This window comes from Coffea arabica, chromosome 5e (assembly GCF_036785885.1).
Source record: "Coffea arabica cultivar ET-39 chromosome 5e, Coffea Arabica ET-39 HiFi, whole genome shotgun sequence".
NCBI lineage: Eukaryota > Viridiplantae > Streptophyta > Magnoliopsida > Gentianales > Rubiaceae > Coffea > Coffea arabica.
Window position 1 is genome coordinate 35,085,163 of NC_092318.1, and position 25,459 is coordinate 35,110,621.

Genomic DNA, 25,459 nt, shown 5'->3' on the forward strand with positions numbered 1-25,459 from the left:
GCATTCCTTTTTAACTGAGGGCGCAACTTTGCTAGTATTTGGCAATACAAAATTGTTTATAATCTGTGTATATGCTTTTATCAAGTAAAAAAAGGTCTAAATATGTTATAAACTTTATTTTTTAGAGCAATTAGTTATGATAAAAGCTTCCAATTAAAACGATGTCTTAATTTTATGAGTTTCAATACCTAAGCTAGGGATGACAAGTTTTTTCAATCAGCGTAATACATTCTCTATTTGAATAACATTACAATTTTGCTTTTGAGATTGCAAAAGTAGAGGCCAAAGTTTTACAATTTGTCAGGAAAACTTGTTCTTGACAATACATTTACTTTTATCAAGTAAAATTTGTTAGAACATTTTCCTTTTCATACAATTGCTTGGTGCAAAATATTTTTGAATGGTAAAAGATTGAGTAGGTTTGCAAATTTGAATACTCAAATTAATTTATCCAAAAAATAAGTAATTATTTTTTCAACTCATAATTTCTTGGTCATAGAGAGTCACTATACAACTGTTCCCTAATACAAAATGGCATGCTAACAGTCACTTACTTTTATTTAATAAAAGTGGTCCAAATTTTTATTTTCATTTTCAAACAAATTCTTAGCAAAAAAAGAAAGAAAGAAAGAAGTTCTTAAATAGAGAAATATACACTAATTAGCAGGTACAGATAATTGAAGGTATTAAATTGTGAAAGAAAAGTTATTTTCTTTAGGATAAGAAAAGTTATTTTCTTTAGTTGAGTGCATTCCATTTTTGGTGGTGCTATAATTTTTTGGATTAATCTTCTATGTAGTAAAGGTGTATGCATTGTCAAACTAGATGCATGATAACTAATTTAATTTTGAATTTGAAATCCAAATTTTTCATGTGTCATGCATCCAACTATATTAGTGTATACATGATTAGTGTATATAGTATTTACTTTAATTTTTTTACTATCGGTAGTGAAAATGGATTATTGCCAATATATTTCTTTTTTTATCAAGTAAAATTCTTGGAGCTCATCAAAATTTCATTACTATGTGAATGGTTCGCTAAAAAGCCTTTCAAATAGCTATAGATACAAATAAAAAATTGTTAAATCAAGAAATAATATTACTTTTTTCTGTAATATATTCCTTAAAAATGAAAATAAAATTAAGTAAATAGTCTGAACTGTTCTAATTTTTATTTTTTATGCAATTGGTTAGTTTAAAAAATCTCAAGTAGCCAAAGATACAATAATTTGGTGTGTGCAAATAAACTTTTAAATAGACTAAGGAAAAGGTTGTTTCCCCCCTATTGAGTGCATTCCTTTCTAATAAAAGAATAACTTTGCAATTCAACAACACAAAAATAGCTTCCAGTTAGTATATTTACTTTTGTCAAGTAAATATGATTTAAACGATTCTAATCTTTATTTTCATACAATTTGTAGTGGACACGGCTTCTAATTAAAATGATATACTAATTTTATGGGTACAAAAAATCACATTGTGAAATTGACGAATGAAAAGTTATTTATATAGTGCACAGTTGTAGTGCATCCCTTATTTGAAAAACAATACAATTTTGCTATTCAATATGGGAAAAAGACTTCATATTCAAACATTGACTTTTATCAACTTTTATCAAGTAAACATTACCCAAATCATTTTAATTTTTTTTATTGTACAATAATTAGTGACAGATAAAAGTAATTTTGTGAGTACGCATGATTGAAACTGTTGGAACCACTCCGATGATCAGAAGAGAACTCTTAGAATTCTTTTCGCGTCGGATTCAAGGTTTGAAAAAAAATTAGTACATATAATTGAATGGCTGACAAGAAAGAAAGATCCATTGTTTAATGAGGCCACATGTTGCAATTAGGCAATAAAACTTTTTCTTACATCCCTTGGGATGTGGGACGGGTGTGAGCAAGCTTTAGGATGAGGCAGAATTTAGATTGGAAATCATGGAGTTCCAAAGTTTCCACCTGATTGTTATGGTTTGCTTCCTCTTGACCAAAGTTCCACAAAAAAAAAAAAATGCTTTTTTCACTTGTTTGTTGGGAAACTTACGAAACAAATAAAAATAAAAATCCCTAATTATGGAGATTGAGGGAATTAATTACATAATAATACAGAAGAATAATAAGAATCCAATAATAATAACTAATTAAAATCTCAAACCATAAAGAAATTTCAAGAATTATTTGTATAACCTTCTCATCTACTACTCAAAATACCCTCCAACTATGTGATATAGTCCTATTTATCACTAATTTTGACTTTGAATTAGGAAATAACCTAATGAATCACCATTTAAGAAAATTATACAAATTTGACTCCAATAAAAGCTTTAGGGATTAAATAGGAATATGGTGTACTTTTTCCGCCCAAAGTTGTAATAATGCATGAAAGTTTTAAACCTTGTTTGATAACCTAATTCAACATTTAAAATTTTCATATTTTAATATGGTCAATCGCATTTAATAACAAAAAAAAAGAACATCTAAATAAATTAAATAGTATTGAATTTTTTAGGCAAAACTTGCTCCAAAATATACCTTACTTAATGTAATATAGACTCAAATTAAATATATCAAATTTAGTATTTAACAATTCAATAATAATTTAAGTTATTCAAATTTTAATATTTTTAGAGGTATTGAATAACAAAAAATAAAACATCTAAATTAAATGAGTAACATTGAATTTTTTTGGCACAATTTACTTCAAAAAATAATTAATGAGCTATTCATTTATCGATAACTTAATATGCATTCACTCAAATATATCAAATTTAAAACTTAATGATTGAATAACTTAAAATATTGGGAAAGATTTTAGATTTCAAACTTTTAAACTTGTCAATTAAACGCACCCTTACACTCTTCTCCAAATCCTTTAATCCACTCGTAACCAGGAGGCGAAATCAAACACTCAACAAATACATCACCATACATCACCATCAAATTTAATTATTTATGTAAACACATTTAGTAATGCGATGCAATGGTGGATTTTATTCAAATTTAATATCTCAAACAAGGGGAATCTATTTTCCAGAGTTTTTGTAAAAAATTTCGTCAAGCTTTTTGTAAAAGAATGTACTGCAGTGATTTGATGTACATGAGATAAAAAGATGATTGAAAAATATATTCACAAAAAACATAAAATTTTTTTTTAGAGAAAATTAGCTTTCCAAACAAGGTAGACTCCCTGACTTTGAGGCCATAGTCCTCCATTGCATATATTTGGACATTCCTAGCAAAACACATTACCTGATCCTAGCAAGTCATACAAATAAAGCTGACATTGATAGCAATTAGCATCGGAGTAAATTTAATTTTGTCCATCAAACCTAGAATTAATGTCTCTAATACTCGTACTAAAGATTCTTCTACATTTAGCGGAGCTAAATAACTCTAAATGATGGTTAGGACATACATATGCTGGAGGTATGCCTTCTTTTAAATTTGTTTTTTCCTAGTAGAGGGGTAGGACTGAAGAAGGGAGGAGGGGCAAGGAATTTGAATTTAAAACTTCTAATTCTTGCGGAAATTTGAACTTAAGAATTCTAATTCTTGAGATCTCAACCTTAACCACGAGACCAAAGCCACCTCCGCGCTCGTAGGTATGCCTAATGGTAATAGTTCATCATCTTAAGGGTGCGTTTGGTTCTGTAGAATTAGAATTGAATTAGAATCAAAATTCTATAGAATTGGAATTCCAAGTCATTCCAATTCTTTCGTTTGGGAAATGCATAAAATTGATACGGAATTTATTTGAAATTCCAAATTCTTTGTTTGCATGAGAGAAGAATTCATTAGGAATTAGAATTGTTTTCAAGAAAATTTGCTTACATAAAATTTTTCTTTTTTCTTTTTTCTATATAATAATTTCTTTTTTTCTTACATTTAGCTAATTTTTACTAAAGATTTAAAAGAAAAAACCAATTTGTGCCTTTAATAATTTATTTTTTCTCACTTTTATATCAATTTCTTTGGTGAGCATTTCTTTTAGCATGTTTTGATCCATTATCCCTTTTTGTGGAGAAATATTTCCCCATCTCAGCCGTGGTATTTTCGATTGTGTTTTGATATATTATAATAAAGCAAAATTCTTTCTTATTTCTAATACTTATGCAAAATTCAAAAAAGATTTCATCAATCAAAATAGCTATGCACAACTAACACTCAAACTCCTCCATTAAGTACCAATGGCATGATAAAAAGGTAACAAAAACACTTGATCAAATGCTTCAACTGTATAAACCAAAAAGCTAAAAACTGTCAGTTACAAATAAATCCTAACTCAAGAGACCAACTGTATAAACGAATTTCTGTTTCTCCCTTTTCCACCCTTACTCCAACCGCCTTGTCCTGTTTCTGTCTCTGTTTTATGTTCTTCAGTAAATAAATAAAAACTTAAAAACAAAAAAAATCCAGCCAAAAACGCATATCTCCAAATACCCCTTTGTCTGTTCATATCAATTCTTCACTTAGGTAGCTGCGCATTGAGCCATAAGGAGAGTTGATAGCCACAAATTGTATATGTTCAGGCATAACTCTGCGGATCAGAGGTCAAGAGAAAGTACTTCAATGAAGCAGCAGATACAACATTTCAACGCCGAGTTTTGGGACGTTTCATTCCACTAGTATTGAAAGGTGACACGCTGCCACTTGGTCCTGGACTCTCTTCTCTAAAATTTGAGTTCAGCATGGCTAGTTCATGAAGCTGCTACCTCTTTATATGGTCCTGAGACTCATCCTGCACGAAAAGAAAATAAGGAACATCAGTTGAAACCAGGTTAACTTGATTTCCATCAAGGGTTCACACCAGAACTTGTGATGACATTTACTGAGGCTATACACAAATTTTCAGCTAGATTTGACTATATGGTTTAGCGACTAAACTTCATGGTCAAATTCATCTTCTCATTCTATGGTTAATTGGACTTCAATGTCAAAAAAGGGGGGGTGAAAAAAAAAAGAGTAACATCAATTATCTCAAGTAGTTAACTTATGCAATTCTAAAGAAAATTATGTAGCATACCGCAGGCTTTTGATTTAAATAATTGAACTCAAACCCACTCCAGTCACAGCACCACAAATTAGTGAGAGGAAGCAGAAACAAAAGCAGACCTTCAATCATATTAAGAAATGCACAACTTGACCAGAAAGGTTAAAATATCAATTATCAAGATAACTAACAGCAATCTGCAGAGATAAGCAAAACATAAGCCCATGGTCAAAAAATTTCAAAAAGTTTTCACCTCAAGCGAATTTCCTCCTTTACAGAATCTTTGGCATCATCTGTAGTAGTAACTACGAAAGGCAGCTTGGATCTCACAGTATTCAGAACAAGGACACGCTCAGCAGCCACTTGCAAACTTAAGCAATTGTACTAAAATCATCAAAAAGAATAATCATCCAGGAGCAAATCCAAGTTAAGGAAGTAGTAAAACAGCGGTCATCAGTTAATAGAATTCGTCTTCCACAATCAACTACACACCATAATTCCACAACCAACTTTGCAGAAACTAAGTAAATTGCGGAGCACTGAGATAAAGAACTCATCCATAAACATATGATTCTAACATCAGAAACTATTCATTACCTTGAATTGAAAAAAAGGTTTATCATGAGTTCATTGATCAAATTAAAGAGAAATCAAGAAACAGAGATACAAGGAATCGAAATCAAGTAAATTTACCCCATTAACCAAGTAACAAGGAATCAGTCAAATTAAAATAATACAAAAAATGAACTAATGGAGAAAAAGAAGAAATTCTTACCAGAGCTGAAAGGATATGATCAATCCTCTCTTTAATCCCAAAATCAGGAATCCAGTATCTACACAAAGTAAAACACGAAATATAGGCACAATGATAGTAAAAATAACAAGAGGGGAAAAAAGAAAAAAGAAGAAGAAGAAAAGGAAACTGAAACCAACTTTATCCACGCATGACAATAAACTCTCCGTCTTTGAACAAATCTGGTGGCCAATTTGCCAGAATCATAGTCAAGTTCAACCACAATTCCGTCACAAAATTCCAGCTCAAGCGGAGAAAAGCGGATGAATTCGCTTTCACCTTCCCAGAATATAGGAATCTCCAAAGAAGAGAGCACTCGGAGGGTTGGCAGGAGTGGTGAAGGGTAGAGGGATGATCGGAGGAGCGAAGGGCAATGGGGGTGATGGTGGTGCGAGAGGCAAAATGTTAAAGTTGAGATGGAAGCGGCAGTGGAGAGCAAGAGCCATTGAGCCGAGCAAAAGCGGGGAATTAGACAGAAAGAGGGATGTGAATAAACTTGACCCGATTTTTATTTTTTACCCACATTGGATCCGTATGTAAACCCATTTTTTAGGGTTTAGACGTGGAATTGGAATCAGAATTCTTTTGGTCTGATAAAGAATTCAATTCATGGAATTGAAACCTCTTGGAATTAGAATTCAATGCTAATTCTATGGAAAAGGCAGCATCCAAACATAAGAATTAGAATTAGGGTTCCAATTCTAATTCTAAACCCCAATTCTATGGGGTACCAAACGCACCCTAAGAGTGTTTACGCAAGTGTAGCTTGAAAATGACACAAAAAGCTTCCGAAACCTGCATTGGCAATTAAGATGAGACAAATGAGAATACACGAAAGATTATTGAAGCCAGTTAGAGGAAAAAACAGAAAAACATTAAATGTAAATATACCCAAAAAAAAAGCTCTTCTAAGGAAAATCATGTAAGATCTTGCAAGGAAAAAAAAATATTAATCTGTTCTACCTCCAATTAGATGTGAACTAGTTTATTTGGACTTCACGCGTTGCATGACGGTGCCCAGAAAGAGTATAATCTATGCAAGTATACATGGTCAAAAACTGTAATAATTCTCTAGGCATTCTCATCAAATTCTTTGAACACACAGATATGGTATCTTGTCTCAAGAAACTACCCAAAACTCCAGCATTTGTTCATTCCGTCAACATATAAACGTCAGATTTCAAACTCCAGCATTTCTTTTAGTGCATTAAAAGCATAAATGCACCATTGTCACTTCATGTATTGCCACACCGACTGATCTTGAAGATAACATTCTACAAACGATTGCAGTTGGTGCACAGGTAAAATCAGTATCAATACATGCTGGCACATGTACGAGCTTGTAGCATAGATGGAAGCAAATTGGGGTCATAAAGGAGCAAAACACAAACTTCAACAAATTTTATTCACAAAAAGTCACTTCAGAGAATTATAATTACAAACTTCGAGTAATTAATAAATGACATTTTGAACATGCATCACATATGTGGAGCACATGCATTACCAATCACTTCATTATTTAATCCATAAATATCATATTGATCATGTTCATTATCTTCGCAACTATTAAGCATTCCTGAAACTACATTCCTTTGAGCTTCAACGGTGACAAGAGACCCTAAGGTAGGGGGTGAGACCACCCAACTAATAGCTTTCCAATCAAGCCTTTTAAAACAATTAGCATGTAGTAAGTGGATACAAATCAAAGAGCTCCCTCTATATTATCAAATGATAGGAACATAGAGTATAAGGAAAATTTATCCTTTGACTTGAACTAAGTCATGCAAAATGACTATTACGTAAGAGGTTCAGTCCCTTGGAAGATGGGGAATGATGCAATTCTTTTAAGGAAAACTGGTTAAGAATGATAGTATATACCTGCAAAATTTCAAGCTACTATGCAGTTTCTTTTGATAGTTTGCCAAGTTCCATCCTAAATTTCGACTAATAAGAAAGCACTAAATGTGGGAGAAAGAGAAACAACAAATAAACTGCAGAATGCAAATGAAATGCTGAAAACAGAGACAAAATTTCAAGTTTACCAAAATGCAATGGAAGAACTTCTTGGACTCATCGTTATGTCTGAAGGCCTCAAAAGCAGAAATCCAGCAAAAGATTAAAAACATATTTGGCTCTAAGGACACAAAATACTTGAACCCAACCAACCAAATAAGGCAGGCAAAGTAAAGAAGAAAGCAGCTTCCAAGGGTGGATAAAAATTTGACCGAAAATAATTAAGAACCTGACATAAGCATTATCTTCTAGGTTCAAATTTAGAGCATATAAACGATCAAAAATTTGTAATAAAACTAATCAAAAAATCCAAAGCAATAGGTACTTGAAAATAGTGTGTGCTGTGAAAACAATACGCATTGAGGAATTGCCCCAAAATCACCCCAATGGCCCTATTTTCCCTACTATCAGTATTAGAGCAGTAATTGGGCCCAGCAATAAATCAGAAATATGCATGCAAAGAATGCTAGAAGAATCCAAAGAGCATCTTAAGAGCAGAAGAACAACTGGAAAAGCCTGAAACTTGGTATAATTTAAATGCCATAACAAAAGGATAAACATAAACGAATCAAATAGAAAGAAAAAAGAGTTTTACCGGAGGTGAGAGAAAACAAACTTGGCCATCTCACATTCAATACGATTCTGAGCTTGAAGAACACGGAGATTTCAATGCTTCCTTATCTCCTGAAGCTTTATTCTTTTGTCAAAGCACTCATATGCACATTTGAAATAAGCTTGTTGCAATATCAAATACCCACAATTTGAACCATTTATAATCTCAACTACTTTAAGAACAATGAAGGAAAAAAAAGGGTAAAAAGAAATGAGTGCCAAAGAAGATGATTTGAAAGCTTTGAAAAGATTTTGGACAGAAGAGAGTTGGGACTAAGTAGCGGAGGAGTCAAATGGAGGGAAGACGGAACATGTAGTTTGGAGGGTATTGGAATTTCTGTTTGACAATTGAAACATCTTGGGAGTATTGAGCTTTGTACACACCAATTGCTATCCATGTGGGGAGTCAATCTTTTAACTGAATTGCCTCTAAATTTTCTGCATAATTCGGTTGGTTTTAGATTTCATAGATGATGGAGAAGTTCTTGGACTTATTTACGATAGGGTTGGAACAGAAGATGGAGCAGCCAATCGCACTGATGGATCTCAATCTAGCATCCAACTGTAGCATTATGAAAAGACCCAATAGCCAAGCCTACAAGCTCACATCAATAACTAGTTAAAGGGTAAAATTGGGAGATAAGGGTTAGCTAGTAAAATCACATTGCCACATCACCTACCAGCCGCGCATCCCAACTCAGTCCTAGCCCCAACAATTCAAATGTTCACCTGATATTCCATATTCAGCCACCTAGTCCAGGTGTCCATAGGGGACCATGACTACTGTTCATAAGCCAACTCTCCTTTTTATTCCTTTTAGGATATAGTAGCACGCATACCATATCCATTGGTCGGGCCATTGTACCATAGCTTTTAAAGGGACTTTCATTTAGCAAAGATTGCATTTCTCTGTTTAGACATTGTCTGGCTAATAAAATGGATAGCCAAATATCTACTGGTCAACTGTATTTGCGCAATATGTTGTTACTAACCTGGGTATTCCAACAACAAAACCCATGATTTAAGGTTGTAGAAGCTATAGAAAATGAAACTAAAATAAAATGCCCTGTCACTTCCTTAGGACAAATCTTAAGAGGAAAGTGAGAAACAGGAAGGCATTTACAACAAAAGGTCTAATAACAGATGGAGGACCTTGACAGACTCATGGTCAAATGCACAAGATGCTAAGATCACCAGTGTCCTGTTCAACTAGTGAGAATGAAAATAGCTGAATAGCTACAACTTGTATGTATGTTCATATGTTCCAAGTAACAAATAAAACACTTCCACATAGAAAATAAAAATATAGATTCTGCTGCCCAGCAACCACCAGCAAATCTAAACCTAATGACAGACTACTCCCAAATCCCATTCATCCCTAAGTCTCACACTCTATTTTCAAACTGCATCTCCCAGAAGCTAAGCATTAACAATGCAATAAAATCAGAAGAAAATGCATATGATCTAAGCTTCCATGGGAAGCACACGTAAAAGATCAGACCAGGAGATAAAACCAACATCAATCCAAAATCATAGCAGGGAAAAAGAAGTGAAAGGGGTGACTGTCCAGTGGATGGAAACAATTGTGACTATGCATGGGAAGAAAAAGGAGGAATCAGAGAGGGCCAAGAGACAGGGCTGAAGGACATAGGGGAAAATAATAAATAGAAACATTTTGCAAGATGAGGTTTCTTGAAGGAAGTTAAGAGAGAAGGAGCAAAAATTCTTTCAAAATTGCATATCATAATAACATACTTAACTACAAGACTAGGTCACTCTACTATGACAAACAAGGCCTCTGATTCTATTTGCTATTCTTGGTACAACTAAGTCGTAGTTGGAGCAGCTCATGAATAATTTAACAACCATCAAAGAAATAAATTCTCCGCTACTGCAAGAAAGATATTGTAACTTACAAGCTCCCAGGCTTCAACTTGTTGGGAAGAATTTTGCAAAAGCTTTCTGTTATAAAAAACCAAAATTCAGACTTTGTAATCAGCAAATACATGGTTCTTATCTTCCAGAGAAAAACAGTGATTACATTACTGTGATTATGGTAACAGGACAAATAAGTCACGAGCTACTTAGCACTCCCTGATGTAGATCACAGTGATTACAATGACCAGAAACACCATAATTGTCAAAAGTTATTATCTGAGAAGCCAAAAGGAGAGTGAAATGAGCATTAATCTCTAGATAACTTAGAATTAACCATTTACATTACCAGGTACACCGGGGCACTCATAAGCATGACAACGGATCATGCCACAAAGTAGTAAACAAGCTAAAAGTTAAGAAGTTGGCCAATAAAATAGATGAAAGATTACCACATCAATGGCATTAGAATCAACTTCCACCTTAATAATCGTTTCTGTTGAAGATATGTGATTATAGAAAGATTTGCTATTGTAAATATTAGAAAAGATTAGATTAGATTTGTTTTGATTATAGTATCAGATATTAATTAGGAAATAGATTGATTTAGAGTAGAATGATTTTAGAATCTAAATTAGGTTACACTTGTGTATATATATATTTGTACATTGTGTAGTCCAGAAATATGAAGAAGAGTATTTTCTCTTCATTTTTTCTTAGTTTTTATGGTATCAGAACTTTAGGCTTTGTTATCAGTTTATTTTTTGACGTGACCCTATTAAGTCACTTTTAGTTTTTTCTTGTGTGAATTATAATGGTAGATATAAAAGGTAGTAGTAAAGAAATGAAAACAGTAATTTCTGATGTTATTGCTACAACATCAAAGATTACTGAACACAAACTGAGTGGGAAAATTTTTTTGGATTGGAGTAAAACTATTCGGATATATCTGCGTAGCATTGATAGAGATGATCATCTCACTGATGACCCACCCGTTGATGGGGAAGAAAAGAAAGTTTGGCTAAAGGAAGATGTAAAATTATTTTTGCAAATCCGAAACTCTATTGATAATGAGATAGTCAGTCTCATCAATCATTGCGAGCTTGTTAAAGATCTTATGGATTATTTGGCCTTTTTGTATTTTGGTAAGGGTAATTTAAATCATACATATGATATTTGCAAGGAATTTTACCGTCCGGAAAAACAGCAGAGATCCCTTACAGAATATTTTATGAATTTTAAACGTGTGTATGAAGAATTGAATTCTCTCCTTTCTTTTAGTACTGATGTAAAAACTCAACAGTTTCAATGGGAATAAATGGATGTAATGAGTTTTCTTGCAGGATTACCAGTTGAATTTGATGCTGCTCGAACACAAATTCTTTCTAACCCAGAGATTGTTTCCCTCCATGACACTTTTACACGAGTGTTGAGAACCGAGGGATCTTTGTCTACTTCCAATGTTACTAGTGTTCTCGTGAGTCGAAGTGGAATTGGTCGAGGAAATAATGGTAGAAACAATGGCAAAAATGGGACTGATGGAGTTGTTGGTCATGGACAATACTACTCAAATCAACGAGTCTGTTATCACTGTAAGAAACCAGGCCATATCATACGTATATGTTGAGACTTTCATGATAGACCTTAACAGCAGCCGTTTGCAAATTTCGCAACCCAGGAAAACAATTATGTGGCTTCTGACAAATCCATACTCATCTCTGCTGATGAGTTTGCCCGCTTTACTGAGTTTCAGGCCTCACAAAAATCTGCTAACCCATCTTCTAGTACCAATCCTCCTTCTATTGATCACTCAGGTAAATCTACTACATGCCTTGTGTCATCTTCTAACAAATGGGTCATCGATTCCGGTGCAACAGATCATATGATCAATAATAAAGGTATTCTCTTCTCTTTTAATCCTAATAAAAATCATCCGAATGTTACTTTGGCTGATGGGTCATGTGCTTCAGTTATGGGTTCTGGTATAGCAATTCCTATGTCATCTATCCCCTTATATTCAGTTTTATGCTTACCTAATTTTTCTTTTAATCTACTCTCAGTTAGTAAAATTACAAAAGCTCTCAAGTGCTCTGTCTCATTCTTTCCTGAATATTATGATTTTCAGGATTTTATGACGGGGAAGATTATTGATAAAGGACGTGAGTCTGGCGGCCTGTATACACTTGAAACCCCTTCATCGAAAGTACCGAAACCTGTTGCATGTTCTTCTACCTTGACTCCTCTTGAAATTTACTGTCGTTTGGGTCATCCATTTCTACCCACCTTGAAGAAGTTGTGTCCAAGATTTCAGAATTTATCCCATTTACATTGTGAGTCATGCCAATTTGCCAAGCATCATCATTTGCCCTACTTGTCTTGAGTCAATAAACGGGTTACATCCCCTTTTGAATTAGTGCACTCTAATATTTGGGGCTCTTGTCCAATAGTATCTAAGTCTGGTTTTAAGTATTTTGTCACTTTTGTTATGACTACTCTCGTGTTACTTGGTTATATTTAATGAGAAGTCGTTCAGATTTATTTAGTATCTTTTGTTCCTTTTGTACTGAAATAAAAACACAATTCAATGTGCGTGTCCGCATTTTGCGAAGTGATATTGCCAAAGAGTACTTTTTTAAACTCTTTAATCCGTATATGTCAGAAAATGGAATCCTTCACCAATTTTCATGTCCTGACACACTACCACAAAATGGTGTTGCTGAAAGGAAAAATAGGTACTTATTAGAAGTTGTTAGAGCCCTTCTATTTCATATGAAGGTTTCTAAGCAATTTTGGGCAGATGCTGTTTCAACAGCTTTTTTTTTAATTAATCGCATGCCATCTTCTGTGTTTGCTGGTGAGATTCTTTATTCAATTTTGTTTTCAACCCAATCTTTATTTCTCATTGAACCACATATATTTGGGTGTACTTGTTTTGTTCGTGATACCCATCCTCAGGTGTCTAAATTAGATCCCAAATCTCTCAAGTGTGTGTTTTTTAGTTATTCACGTCTTCAAAAAGGGTATATATGTTATTCTCCAAGTTTAGATCGTTATTTAGTCTTAGCTGATGTTACATTTTTTGAGACACATCCATTTTTTCTTGAGTCTAATGTCTATAGTAGTCAGGAGGAGGAAAATGATATTTTAGTCTACACTGTTACAACAACTGTTTCTACCAGACCACCGATCACTCAAGTGTATTCTCGTCGTCCTCAACACATAGACTCACATCCTCTACCATCTTCTCTGTCTACAGATTCGAGTCCTGATCCATCGCTTCCTCAGCTCTAGATTCCAGTCTTGATTTGTCTATTGCTTTAAGGAAAGGTAAAAGACAGTGCACTTACCCAGTTTCATCATTGTTTCATATGACCATTTGTCTCTCTCCTTGCGTTGTTTTACTACTTCTTTAGATTCAATATCTCTTCCTCAACGCTTATCTGAGGCTTTGGAACATCCTGGTTGGCAGACTGCTATGGAGGAAGAAATGATGGCTCTAGATAATAATGGTACATGAGACTTGGTTCATCTACCAACAGGTAAGAAACCTATTGGTTGTAAATGGGTGTTTGCTGTTAAAGTCAATCCTGATGGTTCTGTTGCTCGCCTCAAAGCTCGTCTTGTTGCAAAAGGGTATGCTCAGACATATGTGGTGGATTACTCAGACACGTTTTCTCCAGTGGTAAAACTTACATCTGTTCGATTATTTATTTCCCTTTCTGCTACTAATAATTGGCCTTTGTACCAGTTAGATGTTAAGAATGCATTCTTTCATGGAAATTTACAAGAGGAAGTTTATATGGAGTAACCACCTGGATTTGTTGCTCAGGGGGAGTTTGGTAAGGTTTGTAGACTCCGGAAGTCATTATATGGTTTAAAACAGAGTCCTTGTGCTTGATTTGGGAGATTCAGTGAGGTGGTTCAAAAGTTTGGTATGAAGAAGTATAATTCTAATCATTCTGTCTTTTATCAACAATCTGAAGTTGGTATTATCCTATTAGTGGTTTATGTTGATGATATTGTTATTACTGGTAGTAACAATGCAGCTATTGCAGCCCTTAAAAATTTTCTTCAATTGCGCTTTCAGACGAAAGATTTGGATATGTTGAAATACTTTTTAGGCATTGAACTTACAAGATGTAAACAAGGTATCTTCTTATGCCAAAAGAAGTATGTCCTTGATCTTTTGAAAGCAACAGGAAAGTTAGGTGCTAAGCCATGTAGTGCAACAATGATTCCCAACATGCAACTTACAGCAGATGGTGGGGAGTTATTCTCAGATCTTGAAATGTACCGGAGGTTAGTCAGAAAATTGAATTATCTTACTGTGACTCATTCGGACATTGCATATCCGGTTAGTAATGTGAGTCAATTTATATTCTCACCAAGAACCACCCATTGGGCAGTTTTAGAGCAAATCTTATGTTATCTTAAAAGAACTCCGGAACGTGGTATACTATATGGTAATCATGGCCATTCTCATGTTGAATGCTTCTCAGATGCGGATTGGGCAGGTTCTAAAATTGATCGAAAATCTACAACTGGATATTATGTTTTCGTTGGAGGTAATCTGGTATCGTGAAAAAGTAAGAAACAAAATGTAGTATCTTGCTCTAGTGCAGAGTTTGAATATCAGTCTATGGCACAATCCACTCGTAAGCTTATATAGATACACCAATTATTGTGTGAGGTGGGAATCAATAATTCACTTCCAATGAAGTTATGGCGTGACAATCCAGCTGCCCTTCATATAGCATCAAATTCAGTTTTTCATGAGAGAACAAAGCATATCAAAATTGATTGCCACTTTGTTCGTGAAAAAATTTAGCAAAACTTGATCTCAACCAGTCATGTGAGAACTGGAGAGTAGTTAGCTGATATTTTCACTAAATCTCTAAATGGTCTGAGAATTGATTATATTTGTGGCAAGATAGGCATGATTAACATCTATGCTCCATCTTGAGGGAGAGTGTTGAAGATATATGATTACAGAAAGATTTGCTATTGTAAGTATTAGGAAAGATTAGATTAGATTTGTTTTGATTATAGTATCAGATATTAATTAGGCAATAGATTGATTTAGGCTAGCATGATTTTAGGATTTAAATTAAGTTACACTTGTGTATATATATATTTGTACATTGTGTAGTCTAGAGATATGAAGAAGAGTATTTTCTCTCCCTTTTTTCTTAGTTTTCAGTTTCCAATAAGTTACAGTTCCAGACCTTGTGAAAACCATCCTACATGCAGAAACCAAATTCTATTAAATCTTTGGCATAATATGTCACAAGGAAAACAATAGACCAATATCAAATCCTCTAAAGATACTTCAGACAAGTACCTGCAAATCTGGGTGGTCCACAACCTTCACTTATGGGATGGCACCTGCAATGCATAAAATACTTCCAATTAGTTAGAAGACCAAAGCCCAAGTAAAATATCAACCATGGAACTGTACATCTAGATAGTATGTAGAATGCTAACATTAATCTGGTGACAATAGAAATCTGACATAGTACTACAGACCCCAAAAATAAAGTGGCTAGTATGGATGTAAGAGATCTCTAGTCCGGCCACCCAGCTACATACTGAAGCCAAAGTAATAGGATTTCCAATTCAACATCAAAATACCTTCAAGACAGCAGATGGTCGGTATAGCTCTTCTTTCTTGATGTTCCCAAAACCGTCTACATTACCTACAAAAGAGACAACTTTTGAAACCTTTATAGTGGAAAAACCAACTGCTGATAACAGTGTCAAGACTATTGAACTTCCAAGGCCATCTTATATAGAAGACTAGTTACCACATTAAAAGAACTTCAAAATGGACTAAGACTACAGCCAATGTAATTAGAAAAATCATACAATTAGAAACATATACCCATCCCCATTATCAAGGAGACAAATCAATTAAAAATTTCTGCATCTGCAAGCTGCAACCTTTTGCACTGCAAAGCGATTGCCAGGTTCAGGACACGACCAGAAAATCATTCCCCATGTAGTAAGATTACACATCTAGTCAAATCAGAACTTTGTCTTTGCTACTACACTCAGCCTTGTTTATCATTATATGCCTAGCCAGTTTAACCACCCTAACTGAAACACGAGCCATGGCAGAGGAGACAAAGGAAGTTTCTTGGCTCAATTAAATGTCCTAGTTATATAAGCAACTAGGAAATTACAAGTCTGTAGTAGTGCATTACCAGTTGACAAGCACAAAACATACACATCATGGCCTCTTGAAGTCAGGTAATTGATTGTTGGCGAAAAGAACGTGCATAGATATTAAGTACTGTTACAAGCATATAGTAAACCCACAATCTTGTGATTCTTAATATTTGAATAAAAAAGAAAGGAAACTATTCTATAAATTATACAAAGAAAAAAATTCCCTTGCACTATTGCATTCCTTATTTAGGGAATGTTGCCAGCATATAACCTAACAAATTTTATACATGAGATCAAAGTCAGCCAATGCTCAGAATGTTCTCTACCATAAATTTATTCAGTGTAACGATTCAATCTCTATCATGTATCCAATAAACCATTTTCAGCAAAGCACAAGTTTTTGGAAAGGAATAGCACTTTAAAATCTAGAGCATGCTACACAAATCCTATCCAACACAAGCTTGTAGTCCAAATAAAATAATTTCAGTGAAAAGTACAACACATGAATTTTGTTTCTCAACCTCACATTGTCTCGTCATCAGGGTGTGCAATAATCAACAAGACATTTTTCCTCGAAGGCACCCTAGAACCTAAAATTGCAAAAACCAAAACCAAGTATTAAAAGCTCACTCACTCCTCAAATACACAATAACTCAATGACACAGACAAACTATTTGTCTATGCTGAGAACCAATTCTTTACAGATTAAAAAGTGATCTTACTTCCATTATCATTCAGAAATGTGGTCTTGGAATTTAAGGACAAACCCAAGTGTATTTTTGCCTAAAGAAACTGCCCAGAGTAATATCAACAAGCCACAAATCGCCAGCCACACCATCTGGCAATTCTCCCAAGACAATGCAATTTCACCAAAAGGAGACTAAAAATGCCCAAAATTTCTAGTAGGAAAAGAGGTGGTCATTCTAAATATTCAGTCAAAATCACCAATGCAGCTATTTGGTGTTTTTCATCTTAAATATATACCCAATTGGTAAAACCAAAAAATGGCATAAAACTGAAGATCGTTTGTCTACCTTGGAGGTTGAGCGGCCCCCAAGTATTGGCTTTTTTGAATAGTGAAATTAAGTAGGGAAAGTGTCTGAACGCAACTGTGCAATAAATGTAACTGTATGAATGAAAAATTTGTTCCATTAACACTGGTCAGAAAAATCCGAACAAAATCCGTTTGGATTAGCTGTTTTTGGGGGTATTTTTAAAAAATTTTACTGTAGTAGAGTTTTTAGATTATATTTTGGAATATTTTTAGAAAATTTTTTGGAATATTTAAGAGTAGAAGAGTTTCTAAAATATATTTTGAGATATTTTTTAAAATTTTAAAAAATTTAAACTAATTTTTATATTATCTTTTAGAGTACTTTTTTAGAATTTTTATTGTATTTGAAAAACTAATTTTTGAAAAACACTCTCATTCTTTTCTGTAAAACCACAATATATAATTAATTTGTTCTCTCTTTACTTTCCCTTATGCCCATTAAATAATAACGAACCCAAGAAAGAAAAATGAAAAGGAAAACTATTCAAAAATCATGTTACCTTTGCAAAAATAATAGTATACTAATTTACACCAATGTGGCTGAAATGGGCTTCCCATAATTCAAGAAAATTTCTTGCTTACCTATGATTAAAATACTCAAAAGTACTAACTAGCCAATAATGTGGCTGAAAGGTTTTGTAGCTAAGGACTAGAGTGTTCTTGCAAGCCACATTCCATGATAAAAATGAAAAAGAAGGCAACTAAGGGTCTGTTTGGTTGGAAGTAAAATGTTTTCCTTGGCAACTAAGGGTCTGTTTGGTTGGAAGTAAAATGTTTTCCATGAGCAGGATGAGGTTTTTTTTTATTTTGAATATACTAGGGGGAGGGTTGGGTTGGGTTGGGTGGTACAGGGAAGGGAGTGTAAGGAAGAGGTCTTGGGTTCGAGTTCTCCTGTTTACACTAAAAAAAAAGAACATATTACAAGATGTTTTCAGTAAGTTTGGAACATACTACAGGCGGGATGCATGCATTTCGGAAAACAACTTCAGTAAGTTTGGAAGGGAAGTTGTTTTCCATAAGATGAGTGAAAATATTTTACATAGGAAAATGTTTTCAGTAACTTTTGTGCAACCAAACACGGGAAATTAGGAAAATATTTTCCTGGAAAACATTTTCACCCGAAACAAACGGACCCTAAAGGCAAATGAAAAACCGGCAGGGCTTTTTTTGTCATAGGGGAAAGGGCATGGAGACGGAAATTAGGAGCATAAGAAAGTCAAACGGGCTACTGGTAATAACCTCCAAAATGGTTTCTTGAGTACGTTTTTTAGCAGCAATTGGCTGGACAGTGGAATTTAGTGGGTTCCATCTTAGATGGTTGATTTTCAAGCATTGTTGAAAAGAGTACGTTTTTTAGCTTGGCATATAAGATTTTCTGAATGCGTGTGTTCACTCTATAATCTAAGAATATTTTAGTCCTCGTTGTAAAGGTTGGGACACTTTTGTTTGTTTTACAAGTGCCAGAGGAGAAGTTACATTGTGAGATAGACTCAGTTAGTTGCTTGTTGTACTAATTTCCATATTTATGAATTCTCTACTGAAGAAAACCTAGAAAAAAGAAAGTTCAATAAATTTCTTGAAAAATAATTTATATAAATATATATATGCAAAATAAGACATGTAATGGACTAATTTAAAACATTATATGATGAAAAGTTTAATATTTTCAAAGAACTCAAATTTTCACAAATAAAAATTTTAAATTATAAGTTGCAACAAATAAATTTCATTTCACTCTCAATTGTATCTATCAAAAAATAATCTTAAATCCAACCCAAAAATACCACAATATTCTCAAAATTATACAAAATTCGCGACCATGAAAATTAGACATGTGAGTTTAAATTTTTAATTCACGTTTTTTAGATTTAGAGATTGCAACTTAAAAAAAAAAAGAAGTTTGGAGTTTGAACTTTAGAGAAAGTCAGGAAAATATAAAATAGAGATGCAAACTTGATAAAAGGCAAAAAAATGAGAAGAAAATGAGTGGATGTGGTATTTAATAATTAGTCTTTAGGGTTAAAAAAACTTATTCTTTTATATATATAATTTTTTCAATTTAATAGACAAAAATAAAAAATTTGTTGGTTCAACGGTTCAATTCGGTTCGTAAGGTGCAAACAATTATTATCGATTTTTAAGTCCTATCAATTCGAGGGATGAATCGGATCAAAATTATGATCGGTTCACAGTCCGATCGATCAAATCGATCAGTCCGGTTCGGTTTTCAAAACCATGCAAAAAGGCAAATGTGTAGTGCAACTTTTCAACAAAACTGCAGTAGCGCTGCTTAATTGCGGCAATATAGCCTTATGATGCCACTTACAAAGTGCAGCCATAGGCGCACAAGTGCTATATACTCATTCGCTACCCCTCTAGATACCCATTCTTATATGTAATGTAACAACCACAATGCAAGGAGCTAGATTGTCATAAAAAGAGTTCAGCCTGGCAAATATGACTTTCAAATTTAAGGTCGGCCGATAACAAAACTAAAATAATTATAGTAGTTATACTAAGGATTAATTGAACCACATAGTTGGCCAATAATTCCAACTATATTCATTGTCAATGGCAGCAAATGAAAATACTACTGTAATACCATGGTCATGGTGCAATTAAGTATGAAATTTATATTACATCAGTAATATTGTTTAATTATCATCCTGCCTACTGTCAGGCACAGGGACTTAATTGCAATTGGATCGAAAGTTTAGAGGGCATTAGTGTAATTTTGCATATGGAGCCAATTTGTTAAAAGTTAGTTATAACTGATTTTGCTGAAAGAGTAGTTAGTTGCACGGAAATTCTTGCCAATAAGATTTTGTTTAATCATTGAATGTGTAGAAATCCAGGCAATGTAATAGATTTGGGGACAGGAAGTTAATCACATTTATTTCCCCTCAAATTCTCTGTCTCTCCCTTCCACTTTCTCTCTCTCTCTCTCTTTTCCCTCTCATTTCTCTTCTTCTACATTCAAACCTTTCCACGCATGCTGGTCTCAATTCTCCTACTATCACATTGCCAAGGGTCTGACAAATTGGTATCAGAGCTGACCGATCCTTGGCTAGCTACTGAAACCCAAATGGCAGAAAGCACTCGATTCAAGATTCTGGAGGATCAGCTCAAGAAGCAACAACAGAAGCTGCAGGAAGTCATGGAGGACGTCAGAAGTGTACAGCAGCAAGTGAAAGGGGAAATGACAGGTAGAGATCAACGTATGGATTCGATTGTGATTGGAATGGAACAGAAATTCGAAGCACTCAGTTCGATGATGAAGACATTGTTGATCAAGGAGAAGAGTACAAGTGATGAGGCTAAGATGGGGAGAGATCGAACACCATTGCTGCCAACACCACCTAGTCACCAGAGGTTGAATTTGGAAGCAGGAACTGAGGCGAAGGACTATGAATTCTTAGGTAAGATCTCTGGCCATTCCCTTCCTAAACTTGAACTGCACCTGTTCGGGGGAGAGAATCCACATGAGTGGATCAGGAAATGCAACAAATACTTCATGTTGCATAGAATCCAGGAGGACCATAAGCTACTGGTGGTGGAGATGTTTTTGGAAGGGAAGGCTGATATGTGGTTTCAGGGCGTCAAATTGGAGAAACCACGGCTACCATGGAGAGAATTTGAGGAATTGCTTTGCCAGAGGTTCAAGGGGACCTGTTGTAGGGACATTGTGGAGGAATTCAACAAATTGCAGCAAACCAACACAGTGGAGGCTTATCAGGAGAAGTTTGAGGAATTGAAGACACTGATGTTGATTCAAAATCCCAACCTGAGTGAAGAATACTTTATTTCCAGCTTTACAAGTGGCCTCAAGGAGGAAATTAAGCCTATGGTACAAATGCTCAAGCCAAACACTCTCTTAGGAGTCATAGAGATAGCTCATTTGCAGGAACAAGCTATTAAGTTGCAAGGAAGGATAGTAAAGGAAGGTAACAAAGTGGTGGCTGAACCAAGGTTTGGAATGTACAGGCATCCTACAGCTTTGAATGGGGGAGTCAGCACTTACAAATTACACTAATGCCCTCTAAACTTTCGATCCAATTGCAATTAAGTCCCTGTGCCTGACACCTACGTCATGCATGACCTAAACTTTGCCGAAGTTAATCTAATAAAGTAGATAAGCTCAAGTTGTTTGAGGATTAATATATCTAAGTTTGCAATTATATTGATTGTTCCGGAAACAGAGAGATTATTCGAGTTATATCTCAGACGAAATAGAACATGGTACATTCCATTTTGATGTAACTAAGGGGATTAACAAGCTAGGAGTGAAGGCTCCATAAAAAAATTATGCCAGATGACCAAATGTTTTCCTCACAGTTCAAGACTCAGGCAAGTCCTCGTTACTGCCACATTTGGCAAAAGAAAAAGATCCTAATAAAGAGTCCGTTTGGTTCGACAGAAAATATTCATTTTCCTGGAAAATCACTTCTCCATAATTTTCCGGTGTTTGGTTATTTAGTGAAAATACTTTCCAAATTCCTTTTTTCCTAATTTTTCGGTATTTGGTTTGTCAGTGAAAATAGTTTTTGACTTCCTTATCTATTGTTTGTTCATATATTGCAAACATTTTCCTATTTTCAAAGCATTCATCTCATTACAAGTTATTTTTAATTTCTATCCATTATAATCATATTATCATTTTTATAAAATATTTATTCAAATTACACCACGAATTCTTAAATGAAATTATTAATGACACTGATGAATTGATTTTTGATCTTCCTTTAAAAAAAAAAATCATTAAGAGGTGAACCGTCTCTTTTATCAAATTGGATACCACAACATTTTCTTTGATGTCTCAAATCAGTGATACAAGAAAAAATTAGGTAACCTCTGCACTAGAGGCAACATCTTTCGTGAAATGCACAAATTTTAAAACTAATCAACTAGGCACCTATTGCCATCAAAAGAATTATGTGCCACAATTCCACATATCATATACATCTATTGATGAAATTATCCAGAAATTCAACATTTATTAGTGCAACAAAAAGTTTACTAGCTTATTCTTTGGATTGAAATTTCATTTTCATTAGGTCTGCAGAAAATTTAAAAGGAAAAAAAATTCAGTACGAATCAATTGAACTCATAAATAATCTCAATGAATTAGCTCATAATTTGAATCGTATAATGATTCGTTATTCAACAATTATTCTTTTACGCTAACAATCTCAGTGCTAATGAACTCCTACAACTACCAGAAAGTAGCTTAAAATTTCAATGAATAAAGATATTTCAACCAAATGTTTTAGCCAAATGGAAACTGCGGGTCATATTATCCAAAAGAAACATATATCAGATTATTAAAGAAAAATGACATAAACCACCAACAGATCAGTGCACAGGCTAAGAATGACATAAACCACCAACAGATCAGTGCATAGGCTAAGAATCAACAAAAAGACACTGCAGCGCTGCAAAGGAATTTTACCGTCATCATCTCTAAACTTGCTGGCTGATGACCATCGCACCACTTCAAGAGCAATGGAATTTTGCCACAAACAGCTGTAAAGCAGTTTAACAATCTTGAAATGGCTACTTGGCTGTTAATCTCACTACTTTATAACAAAAACGGGTGCAAAGGAATTGGTATATTACTTTAAGCTGAATTCTGGAAACCTAGTACTTCCAAAACAAGGCAAGTGGTTTTCCTATAAATACAAAAGATAATGACAAAAAAAAAAAACACAACGCAGCTGAAGAGACTTTCCAAGAATGTGATGCTTGCTTATAACACAGTTTCTGTTGCTTCCTCTCTCAAATAAATTCATGGCAATAAACGATCCTCGCTGCCATCACATAATAAGTACTTCATTCGACACCCCAATATTTCTTGAACCTCTCGAGAAAAATCAAACGAAGTCTTTGACCCTTTGCCATAAATGCTTTTCCCAGCTTCTCATTTTGCACTAAATGATCGAATACCAAGTCCAGAAATTCTTCGCTATAACCTTCTATCTTCATAATCTGCCAACACATATTTTTGGTTTGGGCAGCATTCCTGCAATGGGCAAGCATTCAAACCAAGCTCAGAGTTATGTTCATGATTAAAACATACGGAACAAGTAGTAAGAGACGTCAACAGTCATGTTGTTCAGAAAAACAGCGGGTACAAGAAGGCTGAAGACTGGAATATATTGGAGTACTCATACCCAAGTGAATTTCAACCTAAAATTGGGGAAAAAAAAGCAATAAAAAATTTATTAAAGAGTTAATTACACAATTATCCGAAGTTAATTGCTAAGTTATCAATTTACGGCCAGCACATGTTAGCAAATATTAACTAAATTGACAAATAAAATGGTTGCATGGTTACATAACGCAGAAGAATCTCAACCAAATTCATCTGCCAATTCAACTGTCTAAAAGATGCACTATTCCAAGGTACAAGGGATTAGAATACCATGCCAACAACCATCTTCAATCTGCAAATCATGATAAGATATTTCCAAAGTCTTACCATAAAGTCTATAATACATATGGTAGTAGATAATTTTCCACTATATTGAAATGGCACTTAAGAGGGGCGTTAAGCATGATTCCTGAACTACCAAAAGCTGAATACTGAAGAGTTGACTGACAATCATGACCCAAGAAAGAATGTCCACAAATCCAAAGCTTAGACCACTCAGTCAGTCAAATGTTAAATGATGCACACATCTATAACCAACTTGTAGAAGTCAAAAGCATAAGGAGGACTCTATATTACTTAATAGCAAGTAGCATATCAAACAAAAAGGTCAGTTCCCAAATGCAAAATAACATAACAAGCAATTTAGCCCGTCAAGCTTTTGCTTTTGCCAGTTGCTATATTCTCGGAAAGTAATTTTGTTAACTAGACACCAAAAAGATGCAACTGTAAAAAGCTTTATTTCTGGATATGTAAAGACTAATCCAAGAAATTTAGAAGGCGACTTTCATGGTCCAAGTATACAAAACTTGAGTTCTTCAAGTGCTGCACCATCCTCTCCAAAACCCAAAACTTAGGAAGCTGTGCAATTTTCTCTCCAAATCAACCTTTATTTATGCTGTATAAACTAGAATCCAAAAATAAGTTTTGCCACAAAATGTGCAGCCAGGTCATCAAACAACTTGATATTTGGTATCAGGTAACGAAAACTAATTATCATCTTCTTTAAGGACCAACTTAAGCAACAAGCCAAGCAGAATACCACAAAACATGCAGTCATTTAAGACACAAAATTGAAGAAAGAATAATTCGTCTTTGATGTAAGCAGATGATCAACTTAAGTAAAAAGCCAAGGAGAATACCTCAGTATAACCATTACCAATACCCACACCTTTTGAATCAGAAAATAATCATAACTGAAACCTTTATCCTAGGAATTTACATCAATACACAACTTGCAGCAACACCAACACCGCTATTGCCAACATTACGCAGTTAGGTCTGCAACATTGATTCTAACAACTATGTCTTCTTTTGACAACTATGGTTCCAGACAAAAAAAAACAGAGCACTCTCCAAGGGTCAGTTTCCACCAAGAGAAAATTGCTTAGTGTCTGTAAATAGTCACAATCAACATCTTGTTCATCTGATCATACTACAAGCAATAACCACTGATTACAACAAAAACAAGAATGTAAGCTTAATGAAACAGTCCAAGCTCCCATGTCCATTGTGCAGCTTCGTAAAAATCATTAAAGGACATTGCTCTAAACAAACTAGTATACAACACTAGAACACCAGCAAATGCCAACAATTGAAATCCACAAGAAGCTTAGGAGGACAAAATGATAATCCATCAACAACAGTAACAAACACATTCAATTACAACTTCCTCAATAGTCCATATCCTAAAGAACAAACTCTGCTCCAAATGAACAAACTGAATGCCTAAGTCAAGCAACTCTCCACCCAAAATCTTTAAAGATAGTCAGAATTGCAAGTTCAAGTTCCCAATAGATAAA

The 25,459-nt window shown here is 34.3% G+C and overlaps 1 pseudogene; it reads right to left on the reverse strand.

The window, feature by feature from the left end:
- Positions 1–4,154: 4,154 nt before the first annotated feature.
- Positions 4,155–16,178, reverse strand: LOC113687389 (uncharacterized; annotated as a pseudogene).
- Between the last annotated feature and the right edge of the window lie 9,281 nt (positions 16,179–25,459).